The following is a 15,984-nucleotide window of genomic DNA, read 5'->3' as shown; positions in this document are numbered from 1 at the left end:
GTTGATAATCTTGAGGAAGAGTCAGAAGAGGAGGGTGAGGCTGCTGTGACTGTCCCCCCTAGGCCTCTGTCTGCTCTACCTGCTGTACCTACTGGGCCTTTGCCAAGTCCCACACTTAGTCCTCAATATCTCGAATTAGAGAAAATGAAACTTGAACTAGAGTTCAAGAGACTGAATACTCTGGCTGAACAGAGACATCAGGAAATGAATCAAGAACCAAGTCTAAGGGAAATGGAGCTCAAGCATGAGCTAGAAATGAAGAAATTATCTGTCGAAAATGCTTCTCTCTCTGGCTCCTCTAGAAGTTCCAGTCCTAAAAGACCCCGGATGCCTAAAGAATTGGTTGGTATGTATGAGCCTAAGTTGGATGTGTTGGATTGGTTGTCTCTGTTTGAATATAATCATGGGCTCCAGAACATCACAGGAAATGACTTACTCACCTGGTTGTTCTCTAGGCTTCCCCCTGTTGCAACTGATGTGGTAATGGAGTTGGGGGAGGAGGATAGGAAAGAGTATGAATGTGTGAAACTAGCTCTGATAGCTACATTTGGGAGGACCCCTTCCCAGTATCTTAAGAGGTTTAGAAACCTCAAAAAGCATGATGATACCCCTTGGGCTACCTGGGTGAGTGAAGGGTTGAAAAACTTAGAGGGATGGATTTAGGGTTACAAAGTGAACACTTATGAAGGTATGAAGAATCTTTTTATGTTGGAGTCAATTTATGATGCCTGCTCTCCTGAGCTCAGACAGCACTTGGCTGATTCAAAGGAATTATGATTCCCGAAAACTAGCTAAGGCTGCTGACTTGTGGGTTGCCAACAGGGCCACTCACAAGGATTCTCGGGTAACTCAGAAAAAGGATGAGGGGAAACAGCCTAAAAAGGACTCCAAAGAGAATTCTAATACTGCAAATTCCAAAGAGGGCCCCAAACAAAACCAGAAGGGTAAGCCACCAGGGAAACCACAGCAGAATAGTGTCTCCTCTGGTGCCAAACCAGAGGGAGGTCAGAACAAGCCTCCATTCCAGAAGGCATTTGGTAAATGCTTTGTTTGTGGATCTACTGACCATGTGAAAGGAGATCCCAGATGCAGGGGTAAACCTTCAGGGATCCAACTTGCCTCCTTAGCCTTTGCTCCAGAAGAGGAAGTCCCAATGGCAAGTGGGAACTTTCTACTGCTGGCTGATGAACCTATTGGAGTCTCAGCCAGTGTTTCTTTAATCATTCTGGGGTTGTGGGAACAACAGAACTTAGATGTGTATAATTCTATCCCAGATAATACTAAAGAGTATTATAAAGACAGTGTCCAGGTGAATGGTCAGGAGACTCCTGCCATTAGAGACACTGGGGCCAGCATAACTGTGGTGGATGAATCATTGTTCAAGGCAGATGATGTTGCTAAGGCACCCAAATGCTTCACCAAGTTAGCTGGAGGGCCTGTGCAGATGTGTTCCCAGTTACCAGTTCTCATCCAGTGTAATGACATGGCTGTAAAAATACCTGTCAGTGCACAATGTGAAGTGCCAGGTAGGGTTCTGTTGGGTAATGACCTGAAAGCTCTTGGAGTTGTGTCACATAAACCCAGACCACCTAGTAAAAGGTTACAGGAGCTCACCAAACCTGCAAGAGAGAAAACCCTGCGAGGGTTATCTCAGGAGATGATGACAGAGATCACTCCTTTACCACTGGAGCAACTCACTGCAGCAACTACCAGATCAGGAGCAAAGGGGCAACCCAAGACTCCTAGGAAAAAGTCAGCAGCAAGCACTCCAGTGCTTCCAACAGTTACACCTGTACCCCCACCTCCAGCTGAGGCTGAGAGGGAGGTACAACCCTGTATGGTTGAACTAGACTCTGAAGAAGAGCTAGTGGGAGGCCAATAACTTATTCGAGATCTAGACCCTGAGGACCATCCTGAGCTGCAGTCTTTACTGGCAGAAGGTGGGCCCAGCAGGGCAGCTTTCCGTAAGGGACAAAGAGGATGTCCAACTCTGGAGGGTCTCCGCCAACAGGCAGCTGCTCAGGCTGATGGGCAAGGGCCTGGGAAGTATAGGTTGCACTGGGAAGATGGCCTCTTCTACAGTGAACCAACTGAGTCTGAACCTTGAGACTACAAACGCCTTGTAGTACCTCAAGAAAACAGACAACAGTTATTGCACTTAGCCCACGAGATTCCTTTGGCTTGTCACTTGAGCTTCAAGAAGACCAAGGAAAGGCTCTCACTCTACTTCTATTGGCCAAAAATGGGGGCAGAAGTAGATAAGTTTTGCAAGAGCTGCCATACCTGCCAAACTTCTGGTAAGGTTGGTGCCAAGAATGTGGCACCCTTAGTGCCTCTCCCAGTTGTGGGAGTCCCATTTGAGAGGGTAGGGATTGACATTGTTGGTCCCCTTGATCCCCCTACCTCATCAGGCAACAGGTTTATCCTTGTTGTAGTAGACCATGCTACTAGATACCCTGAGGCAATTCCTATGAGGACTGTTACAGCTCCGGCTGTGGCTAAGGCCCTCCTTGGTATTTTTACCAGGGTTGGGTTTCCTAAGGAAGTAATATCCGACAGGGGGTCAAACTTTATGTCCCACTACATGAAAGCTATGTGGAAAACCTGTGGAGTTACTTACAAGTTCTCAACCGCCTACCACCCTGAAACCAATGGGTTGGTAGAAAGATTTAACAGAACCATGAAGAGCGTGATAGGTGCTTTAGAGGAACTTCTGAAAAGAAAGTGGGACCTTCTACTGCCATGCCTTCTCTTTGCTTATAGAGAAGCCCCTCAGGAGGGAGTAGGATATTCTCCCTTTGAACTTCTCTATGGCCATCCGGTCAGAGGTCCATTGGCCCTGATTAAGGAGGGGTTGGAAGGTGCTCCTCCCCTCAAGCCAGTCAGAGTGACTGACTATGTGATAGGTCTCCGAAGGAGAATGTCACACATGATGGCAGAAGCTAGTGATAACCTGAAAGCTGGACAAGCTTTATTCAAGCATTGGCATGATCAAAAGGCTGACATGGTTGAGTTCACTCAAGACCAGCTAGTTCTCGTTATGCTCCCAACAAGGCAGAGGGCCTTGCAAGACAAATGGATGGGACCCTTCAAAGTTGTGGGAAAACTTGGAGAGGTCAACTATCTGGTGGATCTGGGCAGACCCAGGGAAGCTCCTAGAGTCTTCCACACCAACTGACTGAAAGCATACATCTCCAGACCTGAAGTAGGAGCCTTGCTTCTAGCTTCAGCAGCAGAGGAAGAAGAGAGTGAGTCTCTCCCTGATCTTCTCAGAGGCGTACCTTTAGATGAAAAAATTGAAGGAGTCAATCTCTCTTCAGATCTGACACCTGAGCAACAAGAGGAGTGCAAATCTATGTTAAATCAGTTTGCCTCCCTGTTCTCACTCTCACCAGGCTTGACCCCTTGGGGACAGCACGAGATACTCACTGGTGACTGTCTGCCAGTCAAAAGCAGAGGATACCGAATGTCAGAAAATGTGAGAACCCATATCAAGGGGGAGGTCAAGAAGATGCTTGATCTCGGGGTAATAGAACCCTCTACTAGTCCATGGTCTAGCCCAGTTGTGTTAGTACCAAAGGAAGGATCCAAAGACTTGAGATTCTGTGTGGACTATAGAGCTCTTAATGCAATCACCAAGACTGATGCCCACCTTTTACCAAGGACAGATGAGTTGGTGGATAAACTTGGTGCAGCCAAGTACCTCAGCACATTTGACCTTATGTCAGGCTATTGGCAAATAGCCTTGACAGACCATGCCAAGGAGAAAACTGCATTTTCCACCCCAGTTGGCTTGTACCAGTTTAAGGTCATGCCTTTTGGATTAAAAAATGCACCTGCTACATTCCAAAGGATGGTGAACCAAGTTCTAGCCGGGATGGAGGACTTCTGCATTGCATACTTGGATGACATTGCAGTCTTCAGGCACTCCTGGGAGGATCATGTGAACCACCTAGGACATGTTTTGCAGGCTCTTGGACAGGCCAATTTGACTATCAAGGCAAGTAAATGCCAGATAGGTCAAAGTAAGATGGTCTACCTTGGGCATGAGGTAGGAGGTGGAGAAATAAGGCCTTTGCTCAGTAAGATTGAAGCTGTGCAAAATTGGACAACACCTACTACTCAAACCCAAGCGAGAGCCTTCCTAGGCCTCACTGGGTATTACATGAATTTCATTGAGAACTATGGGACCATAGCTTCTCCACTGAATGTAATCTCCTCTCCAAAATTCCCTAAGAAGGTTAAATGGAATGAGGAGTGCAATCAGGCCTTTGAAAAACTGAAGATAGCTCTTTGCCAAGCACCAGAATTGAGAGCTCCTGACTACCACCAAACTTTCATTGTACAAACTGATGCTTCCAATGTAGGTATAGGTGCAGTTCTAAGCCAACTGGATGAGAAGGGTAGGGAGCACCCCATTTGCTTCATCAGCCGTAAGCTGAAGGATCCTGAGACAAGGTGGGCAACAATAGAAAGAGAATGCTTTGCTATTGTGTGGGCACTGAAGAAGTTTAGGCCATACTTGTATGGTTCTACTTTTATCATTCAGACTGACCACCAACCCTTGAGATGGTTAATGCAAACGAAGGGGGAAAATCCAAAACTATTGAGATGGTCAATCTGCCTGCAAGGGTTTGATTTCACCATTGAACACAGGTCAGGGTGTCACCATCAAAATGCTGATGGACTCTCTAGGATGTATGTCATCGACTAGAGGTATGAGGTTCATCCAGGAATGGATTAAATCCTCCTGTCCCTTAGTCTGGGGGGGGGCGAGTGTTAGGGAGAATTCTTTGTTTAGGCTGAATTTCCTAACCTAGTGAGTCCCCCAGCAGCTTTGCTGGATTTTTGGGGTTTATTTTTTTTCTCCTGCCAAGAGTGAGACTCTTTTACTCTCACTCTTGGACATGATTTGAGTGTGTTTCTTTGAATCTAGATGTGTTTAATGGGCTATGGGGTCTTCTACTCCATAGGGCTTCATGTGTTTTTGTGATGTGTGTTACACAGCACCCTCAGTGCAGTGACAAAGGGGTGTCATAGTGACCCCCCAGTATAGACTCCATACCCTGGGACTGACTACTGTCTCCCAGGGCATGTAAAGTCACCATTGACTTTACTAGTCTTAAATTCTGAGCAGAACCAGTACCAACCATCATATTGTGGAGGTACTGGCTGGGGCAATTCGATTGCCCCAGGGTCTGTTAGTCGAGGGGGCACGTCTCTGTCCCCCCTGATCGAGTTTTGGCTGGTGGCAGTGGATACTACTTTTTATATTCAACCGTGAATATTTTCCTATGGGATTTCCCATTGTTTTAGGCTACTATCTTTATTTAATTATTTACGGTAGCCTCGAACATACCGCCGGTTTATTTAATTAATATTAATTCTCAGGTTGGTATTTTTTGCCAAAACTTGATTCTAAAATGGCGTTTGTGTTCTCTTCTGTTACTCCAACCCAAGTCGAGCCCTTTGTTCCACTTTTTGGCGGGCTTCTCCCCAGAAGCCCTCCAAAGTGGTGCCACTCTGTCTGGGGTACTTAGGAGGGGTGGAGGGGAATTTAGGCACCCTTGACTTATTTGCCTAGGCAACTCAAGTCGCACTCCGTCCTGATTGACCCAAGTGGTGAGCCGGCCGGCTCACCACTTAGCATGTTTGAGTGACAGATAGGCTGAGTGAATGGGGTTTTTTTGCATAAAAGCAGGGCTTTGGGGGACTGGAACTTCAGAAGTCGCCACAGGATCTAAGAATCCGACGAGGAAGAAGCTGAGCTGACCTGCCACGACACCACCACCGGTGGAGCCTGCTAGACCGCCTCATCACTTTTCCCAACGACAGAGGAGATCTCCCGCCGGAGAGTCTTCTTCCTTTGACTGGTGGAGATAACCAGTTTCACAGTCTTTTCGCCTTCCCGATGTACCTCGTGGCCGCCTTGCCTGTGCCAAGCACCCCGGCAACCGGGATACCACGTTTTACCACGACCGCGAAACAAAGGTACCACCTTTAACCGGAAAACTCTGCGGCTGGTTTCTTCCCTGGTAGTGCAACGACCTTCATCTTTCCTCCAAGTCGAGATCTTCTCTTCCCCTGGACGACGACGCAACTTGTACCCACTACCAGGAACAACTGCCACCGCTGGAGGATCCTTCCCACTTAAGGTACCGTGTCCCGCCTGGCTTCCCTTGCTACCGACTGTACGGGGTAGATTTAGCCCCCCGGCTTTCGAACCTGGGTTAGCCTGGGACACCCTGGCTAAACTTTACTAAGCCTCTCTAAACTCTTTTTGAACCCTCTGCAAGACTTTCTAAGCCTAGTGTAACTGTGTGATCTTGGGCGCATTTGTGCCCAGCCTTTGGACTTTGGCTCACCAGTGACTTTTTGCTCTTCTGCCATGCTAACAGTGTTCCTGAACCTTAGAGTGGTGTATCTTTCCATATTCTGTCTTTTTCCCTCCCATTCTCACAAACTTATTGGAGTGCCATCTAGTTAAGCGCTCACCACTGTATGAAAATAAGTGGTGTTTTACAGTGACTTATCTGATAAGGAAAAAGGGGTATATATATTACAATAGTAACTGTGTTTAGAATATTTTACAATAAGAGTGCTGAAGTGTTTCAAACAATGTGTTTTTAAATAAATAATTATATACTTTGATACCAAAGCTCTGGTCAGTGTTTGCTTGTATTGTTGTATCTGAGTGCATATTGTGTATACTGTGCATACTGCCTAACTCTTCTTGAGAGAAGTCTGACTGCTCAGCCACAGCTACCAGGTAAATCTGGGTGCTACAGACTGTTACCAAGTGGGTTTACTGCTAACACCTCTAGTCCTAAATCTTTTGCACTGTTCCCTAAGGGAACTGCACAGGTTTCTGCCTAACAGACACAGCACCAGAAGGCCTGGCTAGAACCCAGTTAGTTATGCCTAAGAGCCATAAGCAGGTTGTCCTGTAAATAGCCCACTCCCATCTGACGGGCGGTCACTTAGGTCAGACTAAAACCCAGGCAAAAATCCTTAACAAATTCTATTGGCCTTGGATATTTAGACCTTTGCACAATCTTGTGTGATCTGCCAAAAGACCAGTGCCTGCATGCCACCTCTGGTACCCTTACAGCCACTTCCAATAATTGAAGTTCCATTTTCTAGGATTGGCATGGATATTTTAGGTCCCCTTGGAAACATCAACATTAGGAAATAGGTATATTCAGGTCATAGTTGACTATGCCGCTCGATATCCAGAAGACTTTCCCCTTAGAGCTAATACCACACAGCAGATCGTGAAACACCTGCTCCCTTTCTTTTGAAGAGTAGGGTTTCCCAAGGAAATCTTAACGGATCAGGGCTCTACATTCATAAGCAAGCTCATGGGGGAAGTGAAACAATTACTACATATTACCACCCTTAGAACTTCAGTTTACCATCCACAAACAGATGGCCTAGTAGAAAGGTTTGATAACAATCAGAAGACTATCTTACAGAAGTTAGTGGAACAAGACACAAGGAACTGTGATCAAATGGTACCTTGGCTTTTATTTGCTGTTAGGAAGACACTGCAGGGTTCTACAGGATTCTACCCATTTGAATTACTTTATGGACGGAAACTTTGTGCCATGCTGGACATGCTAAGAGAAACCTGGGAGGAAAGAGAGTAATCCCCAATTCTACTTCCCCAAACCGCACACCGTCTTTAAGAGCATATGACTGTAGTAAGATCTTTAGTCCAAACCCATATAGCTAACGCACAAGAACAGCAGAAACCTCATACAATTGATAGGTCACCTTGCGATCTTTCTCGGTAGGACAAAAAGTGCTAATATTTTTACCAACATCTGAGAATAAACTAATATCTAAATGGCACTGGCCATATGAGGTGCTAGAACAGACAGGACCCTGTAACTACAAACGTTCTCAACCTGACCGCTGATTGAAAACCCAGGTATAGCACATAAATCTCCTAAAAGAGTGGAAAGAAAACCCTGTACAGTCAACCATCACCATTTTGTCAGGTTTATTACCTGATGACTCTGATAGAAAGGTACTTACACCTCTTGAGATTAGTAATAACCAGAAACAATTGGGCCGATTCATGGAATTATTTGCGCCGAAAACGGGGATTTGTGTGCCATTATACCGCAAATCCTCATTTGTTAAAAAAGGATTTGCGGGCAGAATGGTGCACAAATCCCGTTTTTTTGGCGCAAATAATTCCATTAATCAGCCCCAGGATCTACGTGACCTAGTCCTCTAGTTTACTGATGTGTTCAAAGAGGAGCCTGGGAGAGTGAAAGGATTCTACCACCATATCCGCACCCTTGATGGCTAAGGGGTACATCTAAAACCTTATAGACTACCGGAGGCAGGGAAAGCAACCATCATCCAGGAAGTCAAGCAGATGCTTGAAGCTAAGTGACTGGTAGATGGTTCAATAATATTTTATTGAACCATCTACCAGTCACTGGCCTTCTCCCATCGTATTAGTAACCATACCTGATGTGAGCTGGAGATTTTGTATTGACTTCAGAAAAGTCTATGCAATATCTGCCTTTGATACCTACCCGATGCCCCGTATTGATGATCGACATGGTAACACTGTCTATATTTCTACCATAGTCCTTACAAAAGGCTATTGGCAGGTTCCATTGTATGGTTCTGATAAAGAATAAACTGCTTTTGCCACACCCCTGGGTCTGTTCTACTTCAAAGACCTCCCATTTGGGCTATATGGGCCCCCGCAAAATTCCAACAGTTAGTGGACAAAATCTTGCAACCTTATTCTGATTTCTGTGGGGCCAACTTAGATGACATTGTCATCCACAGTAAGACCTCAGAGGATCATGTCTATCACCTCTATACCATCATGAGAGTCCTAACAGCTATTCCTAAGAAATGCAAAATGGCCCTGTCTGCGGTAAAGTACTTAGGCTTTTTTGTGGGGAATGGCATGGTACAGCCACAACAAGAAAAAGTTAACCCAGTTCTAGACACCCCTACAGCTAGACCAAAAAAAGATCTTATGGCTTTCTTAGGACTAATAGGCTATTACCGTAGATTCATCCCTAATTTTTTGAGTAAAACTGCTAAGCTTAAGAAAAACACAGAACTGCAGAAGATCAGGTGGAATGAAGATCAGAAGTGTTACACAACTTTGAAAGAGCCCCTTTGTCAGAGCCCCATCGTAAAAGCATCTAATTTCTCGAAAGATGTCATCCTTCAGACAGACGCCTCTTTTGCAGGATTGCCCTTTCCCAAGACCACGGCGGCCTAGAACATCCATTACTCTACATAAGTAGGAAGCTATTCCCAAGAGAGGAACAATATTCTGTCATCATGTTTGAACCCTTTGCCATTAAGGGGGCCATCATCCATTTAAAATACTACCGATTGGGGCAGAAGTTTACATTAGTCACTGACCATTCACACCAGGTATGGATTAGTCAAAGGAAAGAATCGAATCCACGAGTTATGCAGTAGCTTCTGGATCTTCAACCTTATTTTTTCACTGTGGAATACTAGAAGGGTTGAGATCAAGGAAATGTTGACTTCCTTACTCAACTCCCCTGTGAAACATCCAGATCCGCCTGCATAGTGGAAGAGGCTGTCACTTTCTAATACTGACTCTGGGGGTGAATATGCAAGGGAGGATCACCTGGGTGGAAAAGACTTGGGGAGTGGGGATGAGGCACCTTCAGGTGAGACATGGTATCCCCATTTCCTTTTTACAAGGAGTCAATCATCCCCCAAGCCTTTATGGGGTATTATCAAACTCAATCCTGTAAGTGATTTCAATCCGGCACACACCCAAGTCCCGCGTAGCGCACAACTAAAACCCTTATTTAATTTTATCTATAAGTTCAATATTCTGAACGATGTCCCACTCGTATCACAACCTTCTCCTGAGACCCCCCCGGTCACACTGAACCAGGAATCAGGCTAGTTTGCAAAGGTAAATATTAATTTATGTATTTAGAATTTTAATCACAATATATTTTAATAGGTAACAACAATCACCAATGGGGTGACAGAACACTGAATGATACCTTTAATACACTAGGAATAATGAGCACAAAAATGAATGCAGCACAGAAAAGAATACTTTAGTGTTGGTCTGGAACAGATGGTACTATGGTTAAGAGTTCCCCCTGCAACTCCCCTCAACACCCCAATAGGCAATGTAAAGAGATGGGAGGAGAGAGGTATTCAGGATCAGGAATAGCACAAAGGCAAACAGAATATCGGTCCCACCTTCCTCCCTTCAAACACAAGAGGAAAATGGAATTGACTTTTCAACTGTCAGGATGGCTTTGAAATTGTCTTTGGAATTGACTGGGCAAAAACACCAAATGTGGTCAAAAATACTTAAATTGCTATAAATTCCTATGGGAACCGCTTTGAACAGTTGCAAACAATCACAAGCAATAATTTATTCCAAAGAAAACATTTGAAATCTGAAAGTCCAAGTGGGAAATAAATGAAAGCTATTTCACACATGTAAAATTTCTCAGAATGTAAAATCGCGGCAAACTTTTTGTTGCACGAAATTCGCTATAACGAGAGAATCGCACTTTGGGTTCCATGGATAGCTATGGATGTTAGTTGCAAGTAGGAGTTGAAATTTCGTTTATATCATAAAGACTTAGGGAGTTATAGAGGTTTTAGTAAAGGTTGTTTTTGTAAAATGGGCGCGAGAATGGGAAACAGAAATTCGGGTTTAGAATGGACAGGTAGGTTTTCTTATGCTATATTAAGGACTACAAAAAGGAGAATGCCACACAGGAAGGTAATTCACGGCCGATCATAACAATTAATGTGTGATACTCTAGTTTCCATTTGGTTTGGGAATTACTTTTCTTAATCAATCAATAAGAAGTTAGGGTTTAGGAACACAGATGAGAGAAGAGTCAGCGCAAAGATAGTACTAGCAATACGATGGGTTTGAGTTTTGGATCAAAAAATGCAGATATATTAGGGTCACTTTTCTTCCTATTAATACTCCCAAAATAAGTTATTAAATTGGACCGTCAGTTCTGGTCATGGATTGGATCTGGTCTAGGAAGAACAGCACATCAGGCACAGGATTGGATCAGCTAGGCTGGTCACTGGATTTGCGCTGGATCTGCCCTTCTTGTTTGTGGGTAGTTCAAACAGCTAGATAGCCGGTTCCTCAGGCAAGCCTTGTGGAGGCAAGCCAGAGAATTTCTGGATACTAGTTCAAAAGCCCTTCTCACCCCACAGCGCATCACTGAGTGGTGAGAATTAGTTTGAGGATTTGGACCTTGCTGAAATCAATAGTTCTCTACTGCTGGCAAGAGTCTTGGCCTCTGGATCTGGAAGAATGTTAAAGGCTGGATGTAGAATGCTGGATCAGAGTGCTTCGCCCGAATCAGGAAAGTGAGTGCATCAGTCCGTTCCTATGTGTTGTCAGCTGTCTTGATTTATCCTTTCAAATGACATCACAAAATGGGTATATGGGCCGGCTTAGCTAAGCTTGCCCCTGTGAGCTGCGATTGGATCAAAACTTCATCTCCGCCTTGCATTTGAGTGATTGGATCAGGTCGGATGATGTCACATTTCATGGTTTGCTTTACAGTCCTCGGAGACCTCCCTTTAGCCACTGGTCTCAAAATCGGATTTTATACTGAATACACATTTCTACATTGGTCACTTTTACACAAATCACACACAAAGATGCCAAATTTGATGTAACATCTGTTCCTCAAAATCCCGCAGCCTTGGGATCTTGTTTCAACTTTCTACAGAATGTTGTCCTTTTTGCTATGAACTCAATTTCCAAACTGTATGCAAATTTCCACAAATGTGTGCGTACATTTTCACAATTTTAATATTAATACATTTCACAGACAACCACATATATTGTCATTCCTGTCCAGAACATGATATGCCACCTCTCGAAACGTGCAGCCAAAATTTAGAATAACAGATATGTCTTTGGTATATTTTTCACCACTTTGAATCACCAGTTATGAGTCTTTAAAAAATGTTCTTTGTCCATGCTTAGCAGCAAATGGTCTGCCCCTTTTTCTCTTCCTGCAGTCCAGGAACAGGCCCCTCCTTCATGACTCCCTTCTAGGAGAAGTTTACGACCCTCTCACACCTCAGTTTCCTGGGCTAAAGGGCCTGCTATTGTTCATTCTCTTTCTGTAGACAAGAGTCTGGGCTAACCCACATTCAGCATCTCCCAGTGAGTTTCAGCTGAGAGGATACCCCTCCCCCTGGGAGAAACCTGTTTGTCCACTTCCAAAGAGTTGCAGCTCAGCCAAGCTAATTTATTCTTAATTAAAAATCCAGAAAAAACCAAAATTGTTGCATCAAACATAAATACATTACTTTCTTAGCTTTAACTCTGTGGGATAAAATCAACTGAGATCTGTATTCTTTTTAGCCACAATCATTTTTAGGTTTGCTAATCCGGCAGACTTTTTAGTTTAGATACTTTGAAGTTTCATCAGTCACTCATCTGACAGCTGTCATTCATGTAGCTCAGGGTATTGCACCCAGATTTTGACAGGGGCTGTCAGTTTACAGACAATCCAGTTTGTCTGATGAATGTTTTGCTCTTCACATTAGGACTTTGTATATTTCCAATGCTTCATTAGATTACGTGAATTTTAGCGCCAGGCAAGATTTTGAATGTTGAGAAGTGTTGTTTTATAGGCATTTTTGGAGTTTTTAGCAACAAATCAAATGTCATTTATAGGCACATTTTGGAATTTCATTTGCAAATCGCTGCTTCTCTCTCTGCACTCTGTTTGCTGGTCATGGAGCTCACTGGCACATTTTCTACAGGGTGTGCTCTATTCCAACACACATGCACCATGGGTGGCTAGTTGTGCACCCATCTTTTTGTGTGCATGAGAATGCGGGTTTTGTAGGTTTTTGGCACACACAAGAGTTTTGCCGCCATTGCTGCAGTTTCTTGCGCCATAAGCATTAGAGTGATGCCGCACAGCACAGCAAAGTGGGTCAATACATCCCACAACCCTATTATTCCAGAAAACATTCTCCCAATATACACTAGTCAGGTACTGAGATGAGGAAGAGACAACCCAGAGTCATAGATCCTCTCTTTATTAACACAGACATACACAAACACCACTCTTGTACCCGAACAAGGAAGTGGGATGGCGAGTACCATGACAGTTACTCAGCAAAAGAACATTGAATGCTCCTGGTGCCTGAAGGGTGGTATAAATGGCCATTTCAGGTGAGGCTAATGAGATCACCTGTGGAACGCTTGCAGGAGAAGCCAGAGGTGAGACCAGGGAGATGCGTGCCTGAAGTTTCCAGGAGCTGCAGAGTCATTGCAGCAGAAGAGGGAAAGGTCTCTGGCAACAGAATTGGACTGCAACCCTCCAGGAGTCAGAGGAACTCCTTCTCCGTACAACCAAGGCAGCAGAGATCCTGGAACCAAGGCAAGTCAAGCCCGGAGTAGCGACAGCCACAGAGAGCCTGCCGACACATAGAGCAGTACCCAAAGACAGCATACCCAGTGAGTCAAAGGAGTTTGAATGGCTCCAGGACACTGTGGGGTAAACTGAGTGGTCTGTGCAGTTTGGATCACTCACGAATGAGCAGTGGACCATTTACGAAGCATGAATGCCAGTCCAGCTTAAAAGAAAGACTTTTGGCAATATGATAACTTGAAGGCTATAACTTGATGGCTAAGAAAATTGAAAAGAAGGATTTGTGAATAACGAACTGTGAACCAGATGAAATTGATAAGGCCAAGAAAGGGCCGGAGAAATTGAAGTCTGTGAAAAGTGTGAAACCGCCAGGGAGCAAGCTGCAAATTCCCAGCAGGAGAGTAAACTGGGAATTTGTTGGCAATTTATGCAACGTTCTTGAATGGAATGAAGTGAAGCCTTATGTTTTGAGTACTGAACCGAAAGAAAGCAAGTGTGATTGAATACAATTTGAATTGCAAGCAGTTGGTGATATTCTCTGATACAAATGTGAGAAACCCCCGCAGGACAAGACCACAATGTAGAGCGATGCATGTGCGCAGGAGACGCTGCCCGATGAAACGTAGCACATTTGCTATGTCCACGCTTCCGAGCCTATATAATCCGAGCTTTGGACCCTCTGCGACAAAGCCCTCACACGACAATACCTCAGTGTTGAGTGACGCAGGTGCAGAGGATGCAGCCTGACGAAACATAGCACGTTTGCTACGTTCATGCATCCGAGGAAAGATTCCCATTCATGTTAAGTTTTCCTTTCAGTTGTCTAGCCCCCAACTTTTTGCTGCTGTTTTACTCCTTAGTCTGACTTTACCAGTGGAGCACAACCTTCAGCTGCACTCCCCTGGGCTTTTCGCTCACTTTATTATGGGGAATCTGACATGCCCTTAAAGACAGTCACTACTGGGAGACTTTGTTTCCCTTAGTCCTTTCCAATGTTGCAACTTTTCTGAAAAATGTTACAAGTGCACAATGTACCTTACAGTACAGGCCCTAGACACCTTCAAAGGATTTTTTAGAAGTGCAGATGTGCCCGGAATAGGGCTGGTGGCAGCTTATCTTTTCATGTATTTTTAACCCTTTCCTGCCATGAAAACCGAGTTTACCGTGTTTAGTATGAATAGGTGGCCTGGCTCCAAAATGGCCATGCCACGAGGTTCTTTGTCCTGTCCTTTGGCCATCTTGCCCCTTCACCTTCCCCAGGTCGAGACGACCCGGGTCAGTTCTTATTTGGGCATGCATTCTCCCACGAAACGCCAAGCATTCACAGGCTTCTGCATGCCTTGTGTGTGTGCTTCCAGGATGTGGGTTGGACTGTCTGGTTCCAATACGCATCCTGGCAGAGGCGTAGCCAGGATTATCTAACAAGTGGGGCCTGAACGTAATGTCGTTGGGCCCAACACTGTGACATTACCATCTGTTAATGCCCACGCAGTACTGCTGAGTGGGCATTTACAGATTTTGGGTGGGGCTTGCCCGCTCAGGCCCTACCCTGTCTACGCCTCTGCATCCTGGGTACCAGAGAGTCTGTGAATGACTGGGACCACCAAGGTCCATGATTGGTCCACGTATGGTATGCCTGTATGTGAGCAGATATCCCATTGGGTCCTCTTCGTCTTGGCGCGAAGGAGATTCTGGGTAGGAGAAGGCTCCAAACACCCATACCATGCCGATCTCTGGAGTACTGAAGAGTAACACATGTTGAAAGCAATGTCCTTGTCCTGAAGAAGGCCAGCAGAATAACACCAAAGGATTTTAGAGATAATGTTTATTTGGCAGAGTGGCCGAAACATGTCGACTATCTTAAAAAATCCTATAGAATCTATAAAGGGTTCTTTGTTTGCCTTTGTTTAAATAGAAAATGCAGTTTTGTTGTTGTTGTCTCTAGAAACATAGGTGTGATATGTCACTTAATTGCAGTGCGAACAGCTTCCTTTTTCTACAATTAAATTGTGAATAAAGTGTAAATGAAGAGAAATCAAGAGCTTTAAACAGTTATCTCGCTGTAGTGTTCTGTTATTTGTTTTCCCAAAAGATTCTTTGCATATATCAATTGGGTTTGGCTAAAGCACTGCAATCTATACCAGGTGTTTCTATGTACACCCCATTATTGTGTTTTTTCAATTTTTATAACTATGTTCAATCTGATGTTTTTGTAACATTTTAATGATTCTTGATTTGATATGACACTTGGTTGTGTTTTTTGAAGAAACTATTTTATGTGATTTTCAATAAGTTGGAATTATTCAGGAAAATTCAGTTACATGTGTGATGTTTTCATGGCGATGTTTTCCTTAAAATATTTGTAACATAAAAGTGTTAGATTTAATACTTTGCATAGCACCAAAACTTGCAATTTATTGGACCTAGAGGGGGGAAGTCAGTTTTTGTTTTTTTGGTTTGCTTTAATTTTTTTCCTGTTTAAAAACTGACACCCCGTAAAAAAATAAAATTAGGGAAAATACCCAATTTGTTAGCCTTGTGTAGGACAGCCCTTTGGCTGGTGGGT

The sequence above is a fragment of the Ambystoma mexicanum genome, chromosome 7q (genome assembly GCF_040938575.1).
Source record: "Ambystoma mexicanum isolate Mex_15411 chromosome 7q, UKY_AmexF1_1, whole genome shotgun sequence".
In the NCBI taxonomy this organism is placed as follows: domain Eukaryota; kingdom Metazoa; phylum Chordata; class Amphibia; order Caudata; family Ambystomatidae; genus Ambystoma; species Ambystoma mexicanum.
This window is presented reverse-complemented; position numbering follows the sequence as displayed.